We start from the raw sequence: 26,004 nt of genomic DNA on the forward strand, positions 1-26,004 counted from the left end.
TGCACATCAATGCAGCGATACATTTTTTGTATATCCGCCGTGAAAACGAAACGATATTTCCGCCAATTGAGTATGACTGCCCACATGTCGTTTTGCAGTGTAGGCCCGGTCCACAGAATATCGTTTAATGACCTTCCGTTGCTTGTCCTTGAGGAGGCGTCGAAGACGATTCGCTGTTTTGCCGACTGAGGCTCCTTCTTGAAGACAGCGTGATGTGGGAGTACACAAGAGGTTACATGCATATTAGTGGAAGTATACTTTACTGAACTACTTTCACTGCCCACAGCCGGCGCTATTTGCTCGAGCGCGAAATATTCCTCGATCTCATCCACATATTTGCTCCACCGGTCTGGACTGCTGGACAGGCGTCTTTCCAATTGTAGGAACCGATTAAGCGCCATTTGCTGAGATCTTCCTAGGACCATGGCTGGGTCCCGATAGGTCTTAAAGGGCAACCGCACTATATAGCGGCCATCCCCTCGACGTACGTAAGTCTTCTGAAAGATGGCCTCGCACCAGAGGTCCCACTCCGATAACGAAGGGCGTTCTGGGACTGACTCTACCTCACAGAAGCGCTGAAGCGCTGAAGCCATGCCTCGATGACAGCGCAACTGGGAGGATTCCCTCACGCCTTCTGCACGTCCAGAGAGAATCCATCCGATGTGCGTATTCTGAGCTAAGGGCTCGCCGGGCAGCCTGATCCTGGTGTCTGGCAACATTATTTGCGCCAACATGTCCACTCCTAGAATGAGGTCGACTCGCTTCGACCGGGAGTAGTGAGGATCTGCCAACGAGAGCCCTCGAATATGATCCCAACGCTGTGGCGTGAAGCTAAGACTTGGCAGGCAGGAAGTAACCGAAGGGAGAACGTATGCTGAATCGACCTCTAAAGAAAAAGTTGGGTTAATAATACTGCCGATTTCGAAATTGACTGTATACTTTGAACGACGACCAACCCCGGGGCCGACCCCAAAAATGGACGTTCGGGTACTGGCCCGCGTCAGATGCAGGGACTGTACGACGTGCTCAGATACTATAGTCGCCTCAGATCCTTGATCAATGAGAGCATTAATGATGGCTTGCAGCCCGTTGACCGGATTTCGCATGGTGATACGAGCAGTGGCGAGAGTACGCTCCTCGAAGAAACATTCGGCAACGTTGCCGAATGGCATCTGTAAGATGCGCTTGGGTTTTGACTCGAAGTTGACCGCCGGCTCTGCTGAGATATGTTCTCCGTGGCTGTGGGTGCACTAAGATGCGGCGTTGAAGGCCGGACCGGCTGAGCCATTACTGGGAAGTGCAACAGGGTATGATGGCGCTGCCCACATACTTGGCAGCTCTTGTTGCTGGTGCAGCGCGGCAGCGCATGTGACTTGCTCAAACAATTAATACATAATTTCGCTCTGCTCACTATATCCTTTCTCTGATAGCCGTCCAAGGCCAAAAAGGCTGTGCAACGACGCTATTCGCCCGTCCTAAGCGCTCCTGTGCATTATGCACTCGCACTCGTTTGCTAGGGTCGGTGGATCCTGGGCCAATATTGGAGTCGTACGACGAGCTTCGGTTCTCAATCGCATCCATTATGATCAGCCGATCATTCAAAAATGATTCCAATTCCTTGTAGGTCGGAACGGCGGCGCCGCTTCCTTGATGATGCTCCCAAGCGTTATGGATCTCATTGGGCAGCTTCGATGCTACGTAATGCGCCAACCAGTGCTGCGAGGGTACACGATTGAGAAAGTGTAACCGTTGAACATTACTCAAATTGTTGTTATTGTGTATGAGGCTCATGAAGGCGTCGTAATATCCTGGCCAGCTCACACACTCACCGGAGAACTTGGGAACTGCCGTCTGTGGCATGTTCAGTCGCACTTCCGGGTCGGCGCCCCCACCTGTTGGGGGCGGCGGTGCCGGAATCTCGGATCCAAGTTTGTCCAAGTCCTCCGCGATGGCGCAATAGGCGTCCATATAGCGCTCCTCGAATTCCGACAGGAAATTTTTCCCGGCATAGCCTTCTAGATTCACGATCACGGAATCCGTCTCCCGAAACGCGTTCCTAATTTCTTCCACTTGCTCCAGACGCTTCTTTAGATAAATTCTTGTTTTCCTCGATTGCGAATCCTTCTTAAAATTCTGCAAGACCGATTTGAGAGATTGGTAACGATTTGCCTGCAAATTTGCTAATCAGATTTCATGCTGCCGAACGTAAAACAAACTTAGCGCAACTCACCAACCCAAAAATCATGTAATTTGAAAATTCGGAAAATTCTTGTCTCGCACGCAACTTGTCCACTTACTCCGTTTGCACACAAGATTCCACCCTCCAGAAGCAGCGAAAACAAAGAAGAAGCGTCTCGAAAGTTCCGTGACCTGCAGCTGCGGCGCCTATGTATCGTCGTTTCCTTTCCCGTGTTTCGAGAGGCCGGGAATAAGAGCAGAAGAAAATCGTCTCGACGATTCCGAAAACCGCCGTTGTTGCGCCTATGTATCGCTTTCCTCTTTTCAGGCAATTTGCCGAGCCGACTTGCAACTTAACGCGGCCGCGATCTAACGGAATCTATTTACACACTAAATTGCCAAATTTAACGTTTTAACTTGCTGGTTCCCCTCATGGGCCACCATGAATAGTTGTGTCCCCTTGTATCATTAGCAAGAGGTCATTGTAAGAGGGGTTCCCCAAGCAAGATCAAACACTCAACGAATAAATTCAATATTTAATTTAACATTCTATATATAGGCGTGTGTGTGGTAATAGTACGGCGTTAGATCGGCGGCGTGCGTTCCTCGACGTTCGCAAATGCAGACTGTTCTTATCCTCTCATCCCTTCTCCCTCGTATGCACTATCCAACACCGAGCGAGCGACCAGCTGATCGCCGCTCTCCCGCACAATGGGACAAGCGATCAAACCAAACAATGTGCAAAGAGCACAATGAAAACTCTGCCACTACGTACCGCATCTATTCCGAAAAAACTGCAGACTACTATTGGGAATGCTTACGGGTCACTGCCTGGCTGCCGCGAATGCAGTTCAGCTGGGCATCACCAGCAACGGGAACTGCAGGAAATGCGATGAATCTGAGGCAACAGAAACCTTGGAGCATCTCATCTGTAAGTGCCCAGCCCTAACTAAGAGTACAGCACTTAGGTGCCCCAGTACTGGCATCACTAGTAGATGCCTCGAAGAGGTCGCCAGGTGAACTAACATACTTGCCTTCGCAAAAGCTACCGCGATCCTTAAGGATGTCAACACCGCGTAAGATTCTCCAGGACCAAGTTCAGATAAATAAGGGCAACACTGGCCTATGATTGACCCCCTCTGGAGGGCCGTCCGGTTTAACCTAACCTAACCTTAAGAATAAGTTTGAAGCCAAATCTTACGCAAATTGTTAAACATGCAAGATACTGACAAAATACGGCACAAGTTATGGGAAATTTACCAAAGCATAGAATTACAATGGCCAATCAATTTTTAAATTCTGGAGTGAACTATGCTGGGCCATATCATATGTAATGTTCAGAAAGTCAAGGACAAAAAACGTATAAGGGTTACATTGCAGTATTTGTGTGCATGGCAGGAAAAACGGTTTATTTGGAAGTTATTAGTGAATTGACTTCGCATGCCTTCTTAGCCACACTAAGAAGATCTTTTTCGAGAAGAGGAAACTAGGAAACGCAAACTAGTCTCTCAGTTTCGAAGCTATCTGAATGAAACTTTACCATTAACGTAAAAAAATCGCTTATATCAGTGCCTCAAGGTACTGGCCTTTTCTCATTTTGTAACTGATAAGAACGTCGAATGTTTGTGTATTTCCCCGAATTTAACTTTTAAAATAGAAGTCCAACCCAAAATCCAAAAAAAAGGCGCCAGCCAAAAAAAAAAAAAAAAAAATGTATCCTCCAAAGTTTTTTTTTATGAGCATAGAAATCGATTCAGTTTTATAAATTTGGTCGTAACTTGCTATTAAAAGCGTTAGTTTTTTATTTATTATTTTTTTTTGTCAAATTCTAAAAATAGATAGATAGAGCCTTTTATACTCATGAGATCATAATTATCTTTACAAGCAATGATCAGCTCGTCAACGAGTACAAGAATAAGTGCAATATGTGGTTCTCTTGTATTCTTGTGTAGAAATGGCACGTTTCAACAAGTATTGAACTCCATCCAATTTACAGATCCACTTCTGCTAGACTGCTTCAGGACGTAAATTGCCTTATTTAGCAGAAGCAAGGAGTCCGCGAGATCTTTGGGCAGACATCTACATGGTTGTTTTATGTATACAGTTTCGGTTAAATCCATCCAAATATAATTTTAAGGGCAAGTATGAAACGAATACTTTTTATCCAGGTGAAAAAGTTTCAGCATAATTAATTCCATAATTCAAAAAATCAGAAATATTTTCTTACAAGTTATCGATAGCAAACTCATGCTCAAGCTTTTGTTAAGCGATTAAGCGAAATACAAGCGCCGGTCCCATAACCTCTTAGGTTTTCCCTAACGAGTATAGAACGTCCGGTTAGCTTGAATATATACTTATGAAAAAAAAAAATATTCGATTCTTTAGTAACTACATCGTGTATTATCGATACATATTATGTGCTTGAAATAATATTTTTATTTGAATGCTAAATATAGATCAAAAACAATTGCCGATAAGATGATTTAACTTGAAAATATTTGGTTATATTATTGGTCGATTTTCACAATAGTTGAGCTCAATATTGGTTAGTAAAAAACCAAATTTAATTTTAGGGTGTTTACACTCAAACGAACCCGCGATTAATAAAAAACATAAATTTGAGACCAGGGCGACTGTCAATAGTCAATTTAATACTAGTGATAATGCCGACGAGGATATATATATCTGTTTTTATACCCTTGCATGGTATTATAATCTTAGTCAGAAGTTTGCAACGCAGTAAAGGAGTCACCTTCGATCATATAATTCTTGATCAGCATCAAACGCCGCTTCGATCTACTAATGTTTGTCTGTCCTTTTCTACGCCAACAAGTCTCTCAGTTTTGAAGCTATCTGAATGAAACATTGCAGTTAGCCTTCTATATACTTTCTGTCGTATTGAGTTGGAACGGACGGACGACTATAATATATAGCTGCCATAAGATCGGAGAACTTTTACAAAAAAAATTATTACTTTTTCAGTTGCCATCAGAATTTGATCAAATTTGAGATATAGCCATTTTATATTACTAAGTTCAGATAAGGATCCATGACAATTTTTAGCTGAGACCCAAAATGAATTAGTGAATAAAAAGGTAAACAGTAAATGTAGATTTTCTTAGCGACACCGGCTTGTACTGAAGCCGATTTGACTACAACAGGAAAACAGAGATTATGGATTAAAAAGGAGTGCGTTCTAATAGGAGGCTATAGAAAGAGTCTCACCAATTATACGAACTTAACTAAATAACTAAGGGATTGTTATTTAAATACTAGATGTACCCTGCCACGTTTCTCTGTGGCATATTGTGGTTAAGAGGGCACTTCTGAATACATCAAGGTTATGGCAAAAGCATCTTCCTGGCATAAGGTGAAGAAGGCAGTCAGAGTTGTCGTAGGCGGATTCAGGACTCTTTCTTGCACATTTAGTTCTGTGAAAAAAACACGTTGAACATTCTCCAAATTGACTGCCAAGTGAACTACAGCTGGGTAGCGGTCATGAATTGGGAACGAAAAAATTAGCCATGCAGCCTCGTTGCTTCTTATGTATCTTCCAGCCTGGTATTGAGAGATTTCATCGACAACTCGTACTGCATTGCTGTCACCATTTTCTGCCTGAAAACCAAAAACTGCCATATCGCTGCCTTTATTCAAGTACTTGCAGATATATTTAATCGATTTCACGGAATTGCAATATTCTACGTTGATGTGCGCTTTGTATGATTTTGACAATAGTGGTGAGTATGGAACCACCCAACGATTGTCTACCTCAATGTCACCAATTCTCATGTTTAAAGTTGCCGAAGTCCCTCCATCTTCAGTTGACCGTCTCCTATACAGAGGATATCCATCGTCCCCTGTTACGGTGTTGGCTGTAAATGAATATATCCAGCACCGCACAGATCGAAAAACTCCATGTTTCACAATGAAATCCATCAGTGACTTGAGCTTTTGTCTGAAAACACGGGCTGTGATGTCATGCCTATCCCTATACGATTGTCCAGGAAATAACAGCTGTACTATCTCGTCCCAAGCTGGATTGCATGTGAAGGTGATAAATAAATCTGGACGGCCGTAGCAACGAACATATGCCATGGCATCTTGAGCATATTCATGCATGTGGCGTGGACTACCTATGTATGAGGATGGCAAAATCGTGAGCTTTCCAACGTTGGCTGTATTACGGTCATTCATCACAACATCCCGCAATTGGATATATTCCTCGGACCGAAGTTTCGTCTGATTCAATAGAAGGAGCCTGACAGTATATGCAGACCTGGTGCATCCGGCCAATAACGACATTGCGATTCGAGCTGTAATCAACAGTTGGACTATATCTGAATGCAAGACAATTGTATTGCAGGTTTTGATCTGCTGCAAGCTGTAAACGCGCTTCAGCTACCCTTGCCCTGCCGCGTTCATTATTTTGAGAGTGAATCAAATCGATTGCTGCAGAACGCGACTGCCTAACTCTCAATCGTTTTCTCTCAAGCCTATCTGCTCGTCTTTCTGCTGATTCCTCGTTGTGCATATGCATTGCTTTTAGCCGCTCAGTCTCTCGGATGGAGGCCCGTTCTTCGTCAGTCATATTCGTAATCTTACGTCTTTTTGCTTCTGTATTGCGAGTACGACGACCCAAACTCGACTTCTTGGGTGGCATGACTTCGTTTCTTACTGAACCTGAACAAAAAAATAAAATTTTTATCTCCAATTCCTTATTTCAATATGTTTTGAATGTTTGACAGGAAATGGTTTGATTCAGCTGGCTGCCTGTAAAGGGCGCAGCAGTAGGGGCACGGGGAAACGCGAAAAAATTTATATATTCGTAAATGCAGATAAGCTATAAACATCAAAAGTAAAAATAACAGAGCTGGAACCTCAACGCATGTTGTGTAAAAATTTGGGCTTAAACGGTTCAGAACTTTTCAAGTCTATGATGGGAGTAGACACGAACAGAGCATTTTTATATATATAGATTGATTGACCTGTAAATAAAAAGTATATTAACTAAAAGCTCATAATTTTAAAATATAAATACAATTTTTACATGAACTAAATATTGATAAATGCTAGTACCCACGTTGTTTTTTATACATATACTGATCAGCATCAAGTACCGATGTGTTAAAAAAAAGGCTTTAGTAAAGTGTAAAGCAATTGATTTGTTCAGTTTTTTCAATTATGCTCAAACTCAACAATTTAAACATTTTTAATAGAAGTTGAAGGAAAAAAATTCTTGTATCTGTCTCGCTAGCAAAATTTCTTCAGCTCAACCCTCCACGAGGGGGCCGGCTGGTCATGGGCACTGTATTTCCCCGGACCACGGGTAGTGCATTGCCACTCGCTACGTCCACCGTAATGCAGTGTCCAGCTAAGGCTTTGGTTCCATGCCTCCAGCCTAAGGCCGGATGAAATGAATCTTAAGCCGTTAATGGAGGTGCCTGGCTAAAGGTCACAACTGTAGTAAGAAGGGAACAGGTCATACTAGTTGTACCACTATTACCATCACCAAAACTACTCAGAGCATGTTATGCCCCACGGGTGCCATCGTCAATACAAACTCTGCCCTGAAGAGCGTAAGCTCACAAAAAAGGATGAAGAAAGCCTTCTCGGTTCGCTGAAACCAGGCACCAGCTCATCGCTCAGGGACGGACCGAAATGGTCAAACGAGGGGATGAAGGCTAGGGCCAGTATAAAGTGGCTCACAAGACCCAAAGCCGGCTCCAGGACCGGCGTCCCTTTCCCAAGAGAAAAAGGCTAAGCTAACCTGGGCCTAGCAAAGGAAGAAGGCAGGCTCCACTATGCCATGCTTCCTCACATGATCTTGGCAGGCGAATTTTCTAGCAAGGTGAAGGGTTGCTAACCTGCCAAATGCAAAGCTCCGTTGAGAATGTTAACAAAGATGATAGCCGATCAAGCAGCAACATTGGCCCAATCAGGCAGGCCTGCCATTCATGGTAAAGAAGCCAAGAAAGAAGGAGGTCAAGGTCGGGAAGGTGAACAAACGACAGCTGATCATGGCACTCATAGGCCGAAGCGATTCAAACGCAAAGAAGAACATAGCGTGGTGCAAGACGGTGCACCTGCGGATTGTCAAATCGCTGTTTGCACGGATGGAGGATGATACCAGGGCCACCATGACCACGGTTAATGAAAAAAATCTTGAAATTCATGGACGTCCTGACACGGAATTGTCTGACGCAAACGAAATTTTCTACTGCGAAAAAACTCTGACATACCTACCGCAGACTGGAAGATATTTAATAGCCCAATACCCAAAGAGGGTGGCCAATGTGCAGTCCCCCCGATCAATCAGGCGGAGGATATACTGCTGCGGAACTCCTTATTGCTATGGAGCAAGGGTCTGTCGACATAGATTTGGTCCAGGAGCCGTGAATTACCTTAGGCAATGCCATTGCCTGACTCAAGTCTACGAACTACAATGTGTTCAATCCGCCATCGGTAGCAGAAACAGAACCGCCATACTCGTTTGGAAGGGACTACACGCTAACCATATGCCTCGAATGACCTGACTGTGGTGATGCTGGAGAGCAAAAAGCGCCTTTTGGCAGCTTCCTGCTGCATTGCATGGGACAGGACAGCCCCACCGGGGAGGGGGAGCCCCGACATAAACGACAGAGGTGAGTCACTCTTAGAATACATACTTTCCACTAATTTAAAATCTAAAAAGCGTTGGGGAGGAGCACACCTTCGTAGATCCCACCTCGTCAAACGCACTAGATCTAACGCTCGTAGCGGGAAAGGGAACTATGGTATCAGAATGAAGAGTCGCCGAGAAATCAAACTTCTTAGACCTTAAGTACTTACAGTTCCCTAAACAAGCTGCTTTTAGAAACCCCCAGAATACTACTAGGACTAATACGGGAAAGTTCAATAATACGAGGCGACTTGTCCCGGACTTGTCCCGGACTTGTCTCGACTTGTCGGGCAGGGAAAGATCCGGAAAAAGACATTGAAAAGTCCCTTGATACCCACGCATCATGCACGATATAGAGAACTAGGAAGTGGATAAAATAAATGTCTAGCTCCGTCGCAATAATCTCTCTGTCGCTTAGCTCCATTATGAAATCAACGCTCAGGGAGAAATGTGAGTGGGCGGATAAGGTAGGACTGAGAATCAACGCTGACAAGACGGACATCACTCTCTTCACCAAGAGATACTAGGTACCGCTATGGATCCCCCCACAAATCAATACAACCAGGCTGATCCCAAAAACACAAATACCTTGGCACTGTACAAGACGGAAAGCTGGCATGAAAGCTCAATGTTCTAGAGAGGGTGAAAAAGGCCACCATTGTTCCATACACATCCAGAAAGATTCTAAACAGACCATGGGGTCTCTCGAATTGAGTCTACATAGCGGTGGTGCGCCCGACACTTCTGTATGGAGTATAATACCTCAATATATACACCGACGGCTCCATGATGGAAGGAGAAATAGGTGCGGACATATACTGTACAGACACAGAGATGAAGTTGGCGTATAAGCTACCAAGCCAATGGAGATTATTCTAGGCGGAAGTCTTCGCCATCAGGAAGTCGGGAGAGCTCGCGCAAAGACTAGACCGTCTACGTGAGTCGGGAAACCTGTTCGTAGACAGTCAAGCGGCGATCCATGCATTCGTTAGCGGCAAGCAGGGAGGCACTAGATATCCTAATCACGATTACGTCAGTGCGGATCTCTAAGGTTCCCAGCGATTAGGGCATCGATGGCATTGAGACCGCTGAAATACTTGCAAAAAACGAAAACAGACAGAACGGAAAATGTCACTGTCTCCCTGAAAACGTTCCAAAGCGAGCTGGAGAGACGGGCAGACACACTAGCACTAGGAAAAGCATCTAAGATCATCTGCAAAGAGCACAATGGCAATCTTAGCCACTACGTTCTGCGTATTCCATGGAATGACTGCAAATGCTAGTGGGAATTCTCACGGGAAGTGTCCCGGCTGCGGAACATGCGGTCAAGGTAGGCATCATCGATAATGGCAACTGAAGATAGTGCGATGAGTCCCAGGAAACTGGAACCTTGGAAGATCTCATTTGAGGGTGTCCGGAACTAATGCAAGCATAAAGGAACCTAGGTACCCCGGAATTGGCCTCACTAAAAGATTCCTCTAAAAAGACGCCAGGTGAACTACCGCATGTTGCATTGCTTATATACCCTCGGGAAAACTTTTTTCTCTTCCGATTAATTTAACTTTCCCTCTTTGCCCTCTTTCGACAGCGATAAACTGTTTTTTGCTATATGGAACTATGCATAAATACCTTAAGCTACTTAAAGCTTTCGCTAATATGGGTGGACCATTCCCTTCGAAAAAAGCGAAAATATTACATTTAAGCATTTCAGAATAGTTGGACTTATTTGCAAAATCACAACCTTTCTATAAACTTACTAAGGCTGCCAGGGTATGTGGTTTCCTCCACTTGCTTTACCAGGGTCACGTAAGGGCAGTGATCCTTGAAGGATTTGGATCCCGGATTTCTATCCAGGTATTTGCAACCATTTGGATAACTACATCAAGAGTAGAATCTTCGATTACCCGCCTTATGGGTCTATAATTATGTGGACTTGTTGGCGACTTATGAGGAATATAGGCCTAACAACTATTCATCTGGGCTGATGAACTCAGATAGTTTTCCAGCGAAGCGTAGTGTTCCATCACAATAGTGTAGCTCATTTATTTGGGTCAGCAATTGGTTTTGGAGGAGTTCAAATTTTTGGAACTGCCATTTTGTTGCTTATTTTGGTTGTTAGCTCAGATATTTGAATTGGTTGTTGAATTTTCAAAATTCAAAAGTATTAGAGATTTTTTTCCCACCGCACTGGATTTTAAATTAATCACATAGTTTAGTTTTTAGAATTCTACTTGCACGTAGATTCTTTAGCGGATCACTTTAATTTAGAATCACTATATTATTTCGCTGATCAGGATTGCGAGTTGTGTGGCATATCTTTCAAGTGGACCAGTACCACATAAAAAGCATAAAAAGCTTTCTTATTGGTCCTACCGGCTGCGCCAATTAAGTGTTTGTATAATTTGTAAATAAAAAAATGTTTTTATTTAATTGAATTTATTACATAAGGACTTTTACATAGTTTAAAGAACACCGACCGATTATTTTTAAGTCTCAAATTAAAGTAAACTTATTGATCTTACGTTCAAGCCTTGGGTTGAGTGAGTGAGTGAGTTTCAAAAGTTCTGAAAGAATTAGAGGAAGCTTTAAAGTTGTTAACATTGCCATTGATTGTCTATGATTCTTCTCTTGGATTTTAGTGCGTTTGCTCTATGATTTTTACAATCTTGCTTGTAATTTAATATATTTATTTTCGAGTTGGCAAGTCCGAACTTAAAAACATGGTGAGGGCTTAGGCATTACAAGTTTAGTCTACTAATGGGGACGGTCCGGAATATAGGATTACATCCTATGTCGGGACATTGGGATTATTCAATTAGCCTTGGCTTCAGGGTACACTTTGCATAACTGTTGCCGTAGTATGTGTATGTGTTCTTATAAGTAAACATTTGCTAAACCTATAAAACTGTGAATATGTCACCGCATATAAAAATATCTACATAGTTAGGCTAAACTTGGTTAATGAAGTATATACTTACCACATCGATAAGCTGCGACAGTTTTAATTTTATGCAAACTTTAAGAACATCAGTAGTATTAACAACTGGGCGAACCAATTTATTATAGTTGCTTAAAAGGTCGTCATATAATCGTTTTGCATCTGGGTTCCCAGCCACTGCTCCATGTACCATTAGAGCTGATAAAATCCAAGCCCTTAAAGTTTCGCCAGAAGACGGCTTTCTTACAAATAATCGTATTATCTCAATTATTAACTTCATAACGATTCTATTTATAAGAAAACGTGATTTTTTTAGATTTTAGAATGATTCAGTATGTATCTGGAAAATAAAGAAGAATTTAATATTAAAACAATGCTGAAAACAGCTCGGCAATCCAAAGTATGTGAACATTTAATGTTAAGTCTGATTGTTCAACTATAATAAATAACCTACATAACTGATCGATTCTGAACAAATTCAACACCTCGTAAAACTCAGCCCAAGTCGATTTCGATTTCCCGGGGCTTGGAGATCCGTCGTCGTGGTTTCCATACAATAAATACAATTAAAAAAGATAACTTTTTAAGTTTTTAACAGATTTGTATTAAATTGAGGATATTGCTCTTTTAAATTATTCTTAAATTTCAATTTTAATTTTATGAAAATCTGATGACTATTTCATATAGCTCCCGTACAATCGATCCTTAGATATAGAGAAAAATGCAAAGCGGTGAATGTAAAACTGTAAATATTATAAATATAAGTGAATAAAATAAAGGCAGGCATTACTTTATTGCTTTTTAATGTACATATATTATCTATTTTTTAATAATTCGTTGTTGAAGATCTATCGCTAAGGTTGGAGGACAGGTCCGTTGATGTCTTCTAGCCGGCTGGCCGTAGAATATCCAATTATGAAGATTATGTTGGAAGGATAACTGTCCTTCTTTACATGCTGGCCTAGGGACTCCGACAGATTTATAATAATAAGAGTTTAACGACGGATTGTCGGAGTTAGGTTTGTGAGCGATGGCTCTTTATTAATCAAATGTTAAATCAAAACTGAACTTAAAAGCTAACAAAAGAGAAGAAGGGCAGTGCTTGCCGGCTATGCACGAGCTTCCGGCCTGACGCTGGCTCAGCAACTTGTCCGGAGCGAGCTTTCGGACGATCGGTCATTGCCGTCGCCCAATTAACTTAGTTAGCTACATCCCCTCAAGATTAAGGCCGCCCTCGACCGATCCTATTTGGGCAATCACCTCCCTTAGTTGAGCCGTGGATTTCCTGGCCAGGGTGACTCGCCGATAAGTGAGACCGACGCAAATCAACAAGGCAGAAAACTGCTCCCGCAATCAGCACTATTTGGTGCGAGCGGTAGTTGTTGACATCTTCCCCGAATCTATTAATATGCTCCAGGTTACGCTCACTCAAGCGGTGAAGGTACGGGTGGCTAAGTATTTCGTGTTCCAGTGTGATGTTCAGGGAAGGCGAGCTGGCTACTCCTGGTTTTTAAAACAATTCAAGGGCTTATCCGGAGTTTCAATAGTGTGGGTAAGCGACAGCTCACTGTGATTTGTGGTTGCGCTAGAGAAAGCTTCTTCCTCTCCCAGAACGTTAAGTGGCTGTCTTAAGAGGGCATCCGCAACGAGGTTTTGCCGGGTTTGTAAAAAATTTTTGCGCCGGACTCTTCGATGCGAGCTTTCCACCTATTGATTTTCGCATTCGGATTTGACTCCAATACTGCGAATGTCAATGATTGATATTCAGTAAAGATATTTTTGTCCTTTACTGCATATAAGTAATGACGCCCAAACTATTGCTATTAGCTCCCATTCGTTGCTAGTATAGTTAACTTCTCTGTCCTTCAAGGTCATAGTAATGGGTCGACCCTCTTGGGATAGCAACGCGCCAATGCCGTATGCTGAGGCGTCTGTCATTAGATCAAATGCCTTTTTATAGTCTGGGTACCTGAGGATGACATCCTCTGAAGCCAGAATGTTACGCAGCTTATGAAAGGCTAGCCGTTGCGGCTCGCTGAACTACACTTGGCTATTTTTGGACCTGTGTCTGCTAAAACTACCGTATTTCTCTTTCAGGATGTCCGAAATGGGCCTGGCTATTGACGCAAAATCTTGAATAAAGCATATATAATAGCTGGCCAGGCCCAGAAATGATCTAACTCGAACACGTTTTTAGGTTCAGGGAATTCCTGAATGGCCTTGATTGTTTGTGGGTCATTGGTGGTCCCGTTGCTGGTGACTATAACACCCAAAAAGCTAATGCTTTTTTTTTTTGAAGAAATTAGATTTCTGCGTTGATACTCATATAAGCATCGTAAAGGCTCTTGAGAACCCAATCTACGTGCTGGATGTGAGAATTTTCATCCTCATCAACATAAACGTAGCAGAATTTGCCTATCTACTCTCGCAGTTTGTCGTCGATAGTTCTTTGGAAAATGCTGGCGGCATTTTTTAGTCCAAATGGCATTTAGCGAAACTCGTACTTTCCTCCGTTAACGGAAAATGAAGTTTTTTCCCTGTCGCGTTCTGCGAGTGTGATTTAGTGGTAGCCAGACTTCAAATCGAGTGTTGTGAAAAATTTGGCTTTGCCTGAATTCCCTAGTATCATAGAGATGTTTGGCATGGGGTAGCGATTAGGTATTGTCCTCTCGTTCAATTTGCGAAAGTCCAATACGAGTCGCATTTTATGGTTGCCCATTTCGTCGGTGCCCTTTTCGTGTACTACCCATATTGGGTAATTTAGGGGGATTTCGATTTTTGGATTATGCCATTTTTTAGCAGCTCTTGAATTTCGCCATTGACGAATTCGTCCGCCCTCATTGGGTAGGGGTAGAGCTTGGCATAAATGGGCTCCTCATCAACCGTTCTGATGGTGTAAGGTAAAGCCTAATTGGGATCCTCGAAGGCTTATTCCTGTCTCGGAGAATTTTCAAAAATGCATTTCTGACTAAGGGTGGCGCATCTGAGCAGTCCACTTCAGTAAAATTGACATCGGGGCATGAGTGGAAATCAATTTTCTCTTCTCCATTGCCCCATCTGAGGTGGCCGGAGGCCAGACAAAGCGATGCCCTTGCTGTTTAAGTTGGACGAGGCATGGATGGAGGATGATCGCATCAAAGGAAGACAAGTCGGGTAAGATGAAGAACGTGGCCTTTAAATTGAAAAGTGGCACGAAGCATTTCCTCGTGATTGTGGTGATGCCGTGAATGAAATGCATTTTAAAGTTGGACTCGACCGGGACACTCTTCAATCCTTCATATGGACGGATGCAATTTTTTGCGGCGTTATATAGAGCGGAGTGCACCTGTGCCTTATGTTGTTTAGTGTAGTGTGGGTTTTTGCCCGCACTTACTTGAGAGTGTGCTTGATAGGAAGTTTGTTGGCGTTCTTGCGCCTTTGGAATTTGCTTCCTATCCCTATCTTCCATACTCTTTGCAAACGATGCTGCGAATGTGTATCTTTCGTGGTTTGATTCCACCTCTTGAACCAATGCCAACGCAGTTGGCATGTCCTTCGACCTTGCCGAGAAAAGAACATCGGAGGGACTGCGCTTGAGGCCCGAAATAAATTTACGGTAGAGTCAAATTGCACCGGTAAAGGAAAGACAGCTCAAGCTATTTTGCCCATGGAGGCCGTTGGAATGGCCAGGGGTATGCGAGGACGGAGCCGCTGCCTTACCAACGATGTATGTGAGCTCCAATCTGCCGCCTTGTCAAACAGTGCAGGGTGAGGGGTACGCGGGAACTGAGTTTCCGCTACTATAAACAAAGAAGTGAAGAATAACAAATTGCCGCACAAATGCATATGCGGCCGTATCTGGTTCACAGCAGTGGAGTGGGGGCAATAAAAAACTGTACTGTGAGGCAAATACCAAGAATATTGAGTATAAGCAAAAAACACAACGAAATTAATTTACAATCTATGCATATCCAAAACGGCTGAATTAAACGCCGGTATTTAGCGAAAAAATTTAAATAAATTCACAGGCCGAGGCCGAGATATCCAATATTTGTATTTATTTGTGGCAAACAACACACAGAACAGATATATATATAACAGGACATAACAAATATAATTTCAGCACATACAATTCCACAATTTAAATCGTCAATAAATTAATGAGAATGTTAATTAATCTTTCTTTTACAAAAAGGTAACACAAAATTATGGAAACGGAGCTGCAGATATTATCCTGGCAGCGAATTATTTAGTTTATTTTTAAAGTTACACAAATGCCGATATAGAGAAATATAGGAACTGAGGTGCTATCTTACATGTTTCCCCTATTTTTTTCAGTGTTGTTTTTTTAAGTTGGGCGCCAATTAATTAAATATAATGCGTTGGATAAAATGTTTATTTGCCGTCGGCAACTTATATTTATCCACGGGTGGTCCCTCGTAGTTGAAGATCTGTCGCTGAGGGTGGACGACAGGTCCGTTGATGTCTTCTAGTCTTCTAGTCGGCTGGCCGAAGAATATCCAATTATGAAGATTATGTTGGAAGGATAACTGTCCTTCTCTACCTGCTGGCCTAGGGACTTAGACAGATTTATAATAATAAGAGTTTAACGACGGATTGTCGGAGTTAGGTTTATGAGCGATGGCTCTTTATTAATCAAATATAAAATCAAAACTGAACTTAAAAGCTAACAAAAGTGGGACTCATAGCGGCCACTCCAATTGGCAGTGCTTGCCGGCTATGCACGAGCTTCCGGCCAGACGCTGGCTCAGCAATTTGGCCGAAGCGAGCTTTCAGATGATCGGTCATTGCCGTCGCCCTGTTAACTTTGTTAACTTGTATATAATTGATGTGGTCGAAAACGACTCCTTCACCGCGTTGCAAACTTCTAACCAAGATTATAACACCCAGGGAGTTAATGCTCACGGTTTTCCCATAACGCCTTTAGCATTTGGCCTTTGGAAGCTTGAGGTCAGCAAAAGGCGTAATAAAAATTGTATGAATTTGAAAACTGTAAAATTTTTTTGTAGGTACTAAAGTTACTGTTAATTAGGGCTAAATGTCAAAGTGTCAATTGACGATGGAATACGAACGCTCTTCCCAAAGAGATCCTAGAATGCACGTTGCTCACTTAAGAAGTAAACAGGTGATGCAATTGCAGACTTATAATGGAAAAAAGCACTCTTCTTTTATATACAATCATGTTCCATTGAAGGACGTTCACATACGATACCCACTTCAAAAAGGGACGGAAGCTACAATTGAAGAAGTCGTTACGGAAAAATTTAAGGTCGTTCAATCCCCACCCAAAAAGCGACGGGTCAAAAAATTGAAGAAGGACTTTCACGTATGATCCTCACTAAAGTATTGGAAGGACTAAAATTTAGCTGTGATATTCCCCACTTAAAAAAGGATCAAAACATCCTAATTTTCCCACACTCATTTTACCTGCAGTCCCCGAATGAATACACAAAAAGTAGGATGGACTTAAAAAGAATACACTTGTAACGTCTTTACAAAGAAGACGGAAGACGCTTAATAAGCGATTCAAACAATTCGAAGGGAAAAATACATCAGCATTTTTTTATATTTATGAAATTAGGAAGCTAATTAGTAAAAGAATCCTTTAAATATATAAATGTATAAGCTTAAAAATTAAATTGTCGAGAAAAATTATCTTTAGCGATATCACTGTTCGGAGCAGACCGCTAGCGCCTAATTATGCGCGCATAGGTGTATGGTTGCACCTGCTGAGCTCTTAGCTCTTCTCTCTCGTTAACTATTTCTCTATTTCTTCTTCTTCTGTCGCCTTATCTTTTAAGCTAAGCTACATTGTAATTATATGTATTGAAGCCAATCGTTCGATCGGGTGTTGCAGCTCCGACTGGAGAACATTAAACGAAAATATATACGGCATATAATCAACCTATTTCCTGCGTTAGCTATTGCTGCTTAAGGGTGCCAAATTCGTTGTCTTCCCCACAAACAATCACCACTAAAAAATACAACCGCCAATAACAACAACATGAATGTTATTTTCTAGAATTCCTGCCATCAGTACTTCCCCATAAATATACCATGGCATCATTATGTTCGCCCCAAAAAACAAAAACATTTTTCTACCCGACACCTAAATGGGAAAGAAAATTTAATTATTTCTGAATACAAAGACGCATCTTACCGTATTTTTTTTAAGTAAGGGAGATGATTTTAGGATTCCGTTCAAGTATACTTAAATTAGGTAATTTAAGTAACTATTTTCTGAATCCATGTTAATAAAATGGTTCAAGAGTACGATAAGCCTGCTTACAATTGCAACAAATTCAATAGAACGATATATTTACCACACAAATGTAATTTAATATAAAACCAGAAAGGAAGCTAACCTCGGCACGCCGAAGTTTATATACCCTTGTAGATAGAACTTCGATGACTAGGAATAAATACAATATAAATTATATATATTTATGTTAAAAAACAGTGAAGTAATACCTGCTTTCATTTCATTCAGCTATACCTATTATATTTAAAGTTTTACATTCACAGATTTGGATTTTTCCTCTATATCTATATCTATATCACCTATATGATATAGTCGTCCGACTCTCATAAAATTTGACACAAAATTGTAGATTAATATGAAATGGCTATAACTTAAGTTTGATGAAAATCTGTTGAAAACTGAAAAAATTATAATTTTTAATTGTATTTATTTCTCGATCGGTTCTATGGGAGCTATATGATACATTTGGCTGATTTTCATAAAATTTTACACAAAACTGTAGAATAATATAAAATATATATATAATCAAATTCTGTTGAAAACTGAAAACGTTTTGATTTTTGTTGTAACAATTTTTCGATCATTCCTATGGCAGCTATATGATATAGACTTCCGATCCGGCCCGTTCTGACATAAATACGAGTGACAGTATATGAAGACTAACTACATAGTTTCATTCAGATAGCTTCAACTGAGAGACTAGTTCGCGTAGAAACGGACAGACGGACATGGCTAGATCGACTCGGCTGATGCTGATCAAGAATATATAAACTTCATATGGTCGGAGGTGTCTCCTTCACTGCGTTGCAATCTTCTGTCTGAACTTCTGCCTTAACAATAAATGTTCTGTCCGACCCGGCCCGTCCTGACTTATATATATTACTGAAGATTAACTGCAAAGTTTAATTCAAATATGTATGTAGCTTTAAAACCCAGAAACTAGTTTGCGAAGAAACGGACGAAACAATATTTCATCAGTACAGAAAGAATTATCTGTACTGATGAAATATTGTTTAGCCCGTGCAAAACGAAAAATAATAAATTATAATTTAGGGTTTAAATTAAAAAATGTATTAACATACAAAAGAATTTTTTCATTTTTATAATATTATTAGGATCATATATATATATATTATAAAAACAAAATTTAAATATTTTAACTTAAAACATAAGAAAATATAAGACTTTGCTGTCAATTAATTCTTTGCAATTTGCAAGAACGTAGTTTTATAACGATAACTTAAAAACTATAATAGCTGCGGCGTTAATATTTTGTGTGGAGTCCCTTTGCATCTATTACAGCTTAGCCCATTCAAGTCGTAATATTCTGGATTTTTCTCTTATTTCTCCTGTATTATTTTTATTACAGCCTTCATATTTGTTGGAGCCCGTTTAGTCACTTTCTTCTTAAATCAATCCCAATCCCCTTTGTCCCAATAAAACTCCTTCGTAATTATATCATTAAAAATCCGCAGCTCACCAACGCCTTATCATTACAGACATCTTGCCAAATTTTAATGTTGGTATGGTATTTTTCGGCAGGAAAGCTGTTTTTGGTTTCCTACAAACTTTATTGGGTCCGTTATGAGTGTATAGCATTATTTTAGTCTCGTCACAAAAAATAACTTCATCCCAATACTCAGCAGGCTGGGTAACGTAGGCGATAGAGAAGTTAAGCCGAGATTCAGGACTTTCCTCACAGTCTCATGGTAACCTTTCCGCAATCATTTTTTAGTCCAGAGCCATTTTCACAAACCGAATCATCACTGTCAAATACTCATAAGGTTGAAGATACCCTGCAGTACCACATTTCATCAGTAGGCAACTGTCATCAAATGCGACTTCTAGCGAGCCGACGCTCTGCCGAATGCGACTTCTACCGAGTCGACACTCTGCCCACGATACAATTACGAAGGTAGTCTCGTCGGCAGTCCTCGACAGTATCATGGCTCGGCCGTTGATGAATTGTTGATGAGTGTTAATGAATTTGTTGATGAATTGTTTATGAATTTGCTGAAGAATCAATGATGAATTGTTAATGAATCATTGATTAGTTATAGATGATAGCCTAGGACATGCCCATGTTAAATTCATAAGTAATTTGTATGACCATTAATCGATGAATCATCAACAACACCGCCTTGACTGTTGATGAATCGTTGATTAATTACTGATGAATGGTACTGCAGGGTGTATACTTCACTGCGCGGAAAGTCCGTTCTAAAGTTAGAATACACTGAAAGAGTAGATGTATTTAACTTTCCTTAAAAAAATATATTAAAACCAGTCCAGTATGTATGCAAGTTTCCTTATAAAGACTGGCATGCCTCTTCAACCTTATTTAAGGTCACAATATCAAAAGCTTCCCAAACATACATATGTACATACACATAAAGAGAGTATTACAATATAAACACAAAACTGTTAAATAATGTATTAAGTTACACAAAATGTTGTGCACGGACTGACAGCATTCAAACTATGCTGTAATTTAATTAAGTAATATTTACAAAAAAAAGTTATTGGATGTAAAGTTATGAAACAAAATAATTGTTAGGTAACATTAGGTAAATTTGTTGAGAGAGCACATGCTAGGTTTTAGCATCATAATTCGCATAGTACATATGTAAGTACATATACACAGCATATGCGCACATACAAATCACACAACTTACAATAATTAGATTAGAAGTTTTTCTTTTTAACAATAAAATTTATACACAGTATACAACAAAATACACGCCGGAACAATATTATATATTTATGTAAAATAACATAAAGCTTAGGGTTTCTTGATAAAGCTATGTTTTAGTTATTCAAATGAATTGACTTTTGAAACTGGGTGAATGAATTACTCGGAATTTTCCCCCTACTGTTCCATCCCACCACAGCATGGAACGAAGGAACTGGAATGTAAGTTTCCTCCCCTAAATATGTTTATCCCGCTGATGTGTATGTACATCTAATGTTTACCTACGATATAATACAAAAGTAGACAAAGTGAAAAGCTTACTAATAAAAATTTTTTTAAGTTCTGTATTATGCGTTATGTTGTTTGCTTGGATTACAAAACCTTATTTATCATTTAAATATAAATAAAAATTTCAATATACCATCAACAAAATATTAAAACATACAATTTATATTCAGCAAAAATTGTGTTAGAAAACAAGTTTTATAATTAGTTATTTAATTTATGAGTTGGAAGAATTTAAAACTAATTTTCAATAGCTTTGATAGATTTTTTTGTTTGATAGTATCAAAATAATACTAAACAAGAAAGAAAACTTCGGCCCGCCGAAATTTGTATACCCTTTAAGATTACAATTAAACCTTTTTAGTTCATACAAGAGAAGTTATATATTTCTGTTAAAAAAAAACGATGTAATAAAATTGCATTACATTCGCCAATACAAACTATATTTATACTTTTACAGGGACAGTTTTACATTAACAGGCTTGCATTCCTGTTACATATAACGATTGTTTCTATGGTAGCTATGTATGCGCAGTCGGACTTTTTAGCTAAATTCATCCTGACCTTCATGCTTACCCGTTCGGTGGGTAGGACCCACCGTTTACGTAAAGTTCTCATTCGCTTTTATTCATGCGTGAGCGGGGTAATTTATGATGCCGACGTCGCTGCTCGACTCATGATCAAATTCACCCTTAGCACTCAGTGGGGTAATTCATGGTGAGATTTTCGGCATCGAATCCTACGTTGAACGGAGGAGCGTTCGATTCAGGGACCTGAATGCCGTCCTTGCCGCTTTGCTGAAATGGATACCATGCATAAGGCCATCCGTACTCGACATAGTTTTCTATCCAGAATCGCTCACCACATGAAGCAAAGTCCGACTAAGTGTATATGAAATAGTCCACCGACTTTCAAAAAATTGAAATATTAAAAGCAGGCACTTTTTTTCATAATTTCCTGATCGTTCCATGGCATCTATATAATTTGGAGTCCGATTTTCGTAAAATTAAATCCGAAAATGTATAACACTTACTAAAACGTTTCAATTAAAGAGCTTCGAAACTAAGACTAGTTTACGTAGAAAGAGGACAAACGGACGGACAGACGGACATGGCTAGATCGACTCGGCTGGTGATGCTGATCAAGAATATACAGGGGTGGTCAAAAGTATTTACACAAATTTCCAATAATTTTCACCGCCAAACTTCTTTTAGTTATTATTTTTGTTGTTGTTCACCGATTTCCATGAAATTTTTTTAACGTTTCATAGGACAATATTAAAAGCAAAAGAAAATATGTCTGTTTATTTAGGATATAGCTTAATAAACTCAATTCCAACCAATCGAATGCCTTCATCGATACCAAAGCAATTTTTTTCAACTAAAGTAACTTATGAGATTGTCGCTAAAAAAATATTAAATTTTAATAGCATTAAACTTAAGACAAATCAAATTATGTGTAAATATTACACTGTAGATGCACATAGTCTTTAACTTATAGCCGTTTTCTATGAACCGTTATTTTTCGAATTCCTTTCTGACTTGCTTCTGCATACATCACCAAAAAATAACATGTCAGGGAAATTGATCAATAAAAACAAGAATACCTACTAAAAGAAACTTGGCTGGAAAAATGGTCGTTTAGTAAATACTTTTGACTACTTTTGTATATACTTTATAGAGTCGGATATGTCTCCTTTACTTGGTTGAATAATATTGCATAAATTTTTATTTTCTGCCAGGGTATACAAATGTCACATATATATTGAACTAGCTGACCCTGCGCATTTTCTATAAAATAACTTCTAACTTTTTTCTATAAAACTTATTTGAATCTCATCAGTTGAGAGCGATGCGGTAAACAATCATTTTTTCTTTTTTTTCCGGCGAAAAAATAAACAACAAAGACAGGTTTCGAGCACGGGAACATGCTATTTCCAACGATTGTTTTTTATTGATTGTCAACGTAAAATCCAACCAAACTAAGAACTGAATCTGCTTAAATTGAAATTGAAGATATTTTGGAATTATGGGAATTCGTGAGATAAGGACTTCCTTTCCTTTGAATTTGATCTTGACGATCATTGCTTGAATTGCATTGTTCATTAGTTTCTTGACGGACAACAGCGTCCCACTGCACAATTTCGGATTAGTCAGATTCTGCAGCATGATTATGATATAGACAACCTTCAGCTGTAAGTTATGGGACATCAAGCGAGTTAAAAAATTCCTTCGAATAGTTTGTCACTTAAGCCTCGTGCGTCACGCCCATTGACGGATTTGTATGAATGCAGCTCTCTAGCGATTTGAATTTGAATGGAATTCAAGCTTGTATTGCTCTTTGGGTATTTTTTTTTTAATTTGGGCAATGCCATTCCATGTCATTCCAGTCGAAGCGTATACAGGAATATTGCCAGTGTCAAGCAATGTATGTATTTGACTCAAGTTCGTAATAAATTTCAATTTCTTGACTTGTCACCACATAGATGAAGGGAGGAGGGGAAGTGTTTGCCAAAAATCTCCGGAGAACAATATCAAAGCCCCACCAAATAATCTTGAATCACCTCTGAAATCCTTTATCTATAGGTCTACTGATCGATCAAAGCTCGTTTATCCGCCATCGTGCAATCGTGCATTCATAAAAATTTTACATTCTCGCATAAATTTTGATGTCGCCGAATTTTTGGTCATTGTGCACGTAGGATTTTTATTTTATTTTTCTCTCCTTTTTAACTATCCCTAGACCTCCACGAACATTTCAAGACTAAGATAAGATAAATCCGTTTAGCCGTTCTCAAGTTTTGGCGAGACAAACGAAAAGCAATTCATTCTTTTTTGTTATTTAAATTCAAATTGTTTTCGTTTCTTCAGATAGCTTTAAAACTGAGAATTTTAAGAACTTTAAGGAGATACGACGGTACAGATAATACATACTTTGTATGGTCGGTTTCTTCACAGCGTAAAAACTGAATTTTTGATTATTTAAATTTTGATTCTATTTATGTAAATAATAAATCGTTTGGTACCATATATATATACAAAGGTAGTCAAAAGTATTTAATTTCATTTTCTGCTTGTTTCTGAATAGATAAATCTATGCGATAAAAAAAATTTCACGAAAACCGGTCAACATGAGAAATAACTGAAAAAAGTTTGACGACCCCTGTATATACAAATTTATCTATTTATTTAAATTAGTTAAGTTTAGTTTCTTGAACAATGGAAAATACCTCAGCAAATAATCCTCCATTGAACGGAGAAACGTTCGATTCAGGTACTGAATGCCGCGCTTGCCACTTTGCTGAACAGGGGACCATGCATAAGGCCATCCCTGCTCGACACAGTTTATGATCCTGATCCACCGCATAAGGCAAAGTCCGACTGGGCTGTTTAAGCTTTGATTTCACCGAAGCATGATTAAAAATTGTAGTACATTACTTTTATTGAATTTTAATGACTTATTTTTTATAAAAATAACAACAATTGCGTTTACGCCTGTTATTTCGAAATTTATTTTAGAAAATTAAAAAATTCTTTTAATCTTGATCAATCTAAACAATTTTGTATGTAACCATGTTAAAAATGATCGTTTTTAAAAACTTTTAATATTTTTGCAAAGGGTGACCTTTCTGGAGAATTTCCCATACATATATAGAAATGAATTGCTTTTCGTTTGTCTCGTCAAAACTAGAGAACGGCTAAACTTGATCAGAGTTTGTAAACCTGAGAAGTAGAATATTCAAAAATATTGTAGTTACTTCAAAAAGCGTTTGTTTTTACGATATACGGTCAGACATCGGTACATTTTTTCTATATATGTATATTTTATAAACATAAAATATGTTATTTTTTTACAAAGCATACGTAAATAGCTAGTAGGGGAAAGTCGGATCGTTAACCTTATAAATATGACAAGAAATAAACCATATGATGCATCAATAAATAAAATTATACATTTTCTTAGTCTTTTATTTTAAAGGGGATTTCTTTTTCTTTTAATTTCAGCGCATGCGGAATGGAAAGTATGCGACCTACGTAAGAGATGACGGGTTATTTTCGTCATTATGACAATAAAACTATTATTAATAGTAACTTTCTAATAAATCCTAATGATTTTGAACAAGTATTATACCAAGTGCATTTAAAAATACGTAAATATTGATGTATGAGTTTTGATATTTTTGGGATTATAAAAAATTGGGTATTAAAGTAATAAGGACTTTATACGTAATCAGTCTCAAAGGCTATACTCCTTGGAGAAAATGTAGCTAGTTTCAAAGTATCTCCTAAAGATTGTAATATAATAAATAAATTGATAATATATTGAGATATAAATGAACTTTAAAAATACTACAGAAATCATAGGATTTCTTTATATAACTAAAGCAAAACACTTATTTATGAGGTAAGAAAAAAATTAAGATTGAAACAATGGTTGCGTTCAACAGAACAGCATGATCATCGACCAGTGATGGATCTGTGATACATGATCATGATACATTATGCCGTCGGACAGTACCGCAAAAATCATTTGACAGGTAATTGTTGTACAATTTATATATGTATTCGACAAATAATTTTTTAAAGACATTTTCTATCTATATTTTTATTGCTTTGATCATATAAGAACAACTTCAAAGCTGAAAAAAATATTTAATTGTTTAGGTAAAGAGACCATTGCACTATATGGAATTTAACCCGTTTTCGTGGCCAAAACTAAAATTTTTGAAATTATTAACATTTTCTTTCTTTTCTGTTCTTGCATAATGGTTTGATCATTTCATAACATGGTATCATTGAAAAAACGAAAATTTAAATCGCGAAAAATGAATTTTGGACACGAAAACGGGTCAAATTCCACATAGTGCACTGTACCGCCTCTGCTCTCAGAGCGTTCCGAGCGCGTCCACGCTCGCGATTTTTCTCTCACGCTCCGAAGCTCGAACATCAGTTAGATCGCGGCTTGGCCCAGTGTACTCGATACCGTCGCTT

The 26,004-nt window shown here is 39.3% G+C and overlaps 2 long non-coding RNA genes across 2 annotated transcripts; one reads left to right on the top strand and one right to left on the bottom strand.

Moving 5' to 3' along the window:
• Nucleotides 1-11,255: 11,255 nt before the first annotated feature.
• On the bottom strand, nucleotides 11,256-20,949 carry LOC147645095 (uncharacterized). Its single transcript, XR_015270714.1, has 2 exons — nucleotides 20,712-20,949; nucleotides 11,256-12,114 (listed from the first exon to the last, which is right to left on the bottom strand). It is a non-coding gene; the product is annotated as an uncharacterized LOC147645095 (long non-coding RNA).
• LOC147645096 (uncharacterized) lies at nucleotides 20,660-25,138 on the top strand. The gene is made up of 2 exons (XR_015270715.1): nucleotides 20,660-20,949; nucleotides 25,018-25,138. It is a non-coding gene; the product is annotated as an uncharacterized LOC147645096 (long non-coding RNA).
• The last annotated feature ends 866 nt before the right edge of the window (nucleotides 25,139-26,004 follow it).

Source organism: Drosophila serrata, unplaced genomic scaffold, assembly GCF_035046125.1.
Source record: "Drosophila serrata isolate PLE 108 unplaced genomic scaffold, ASM3504612v1 contig_18, whole genome shotgun sequence".
NCBI lineage: Eukaryota > Metazoa > Arthropoda > Insecta > Diptera > Drosophilidae > Drosophila > Drosophila serrata.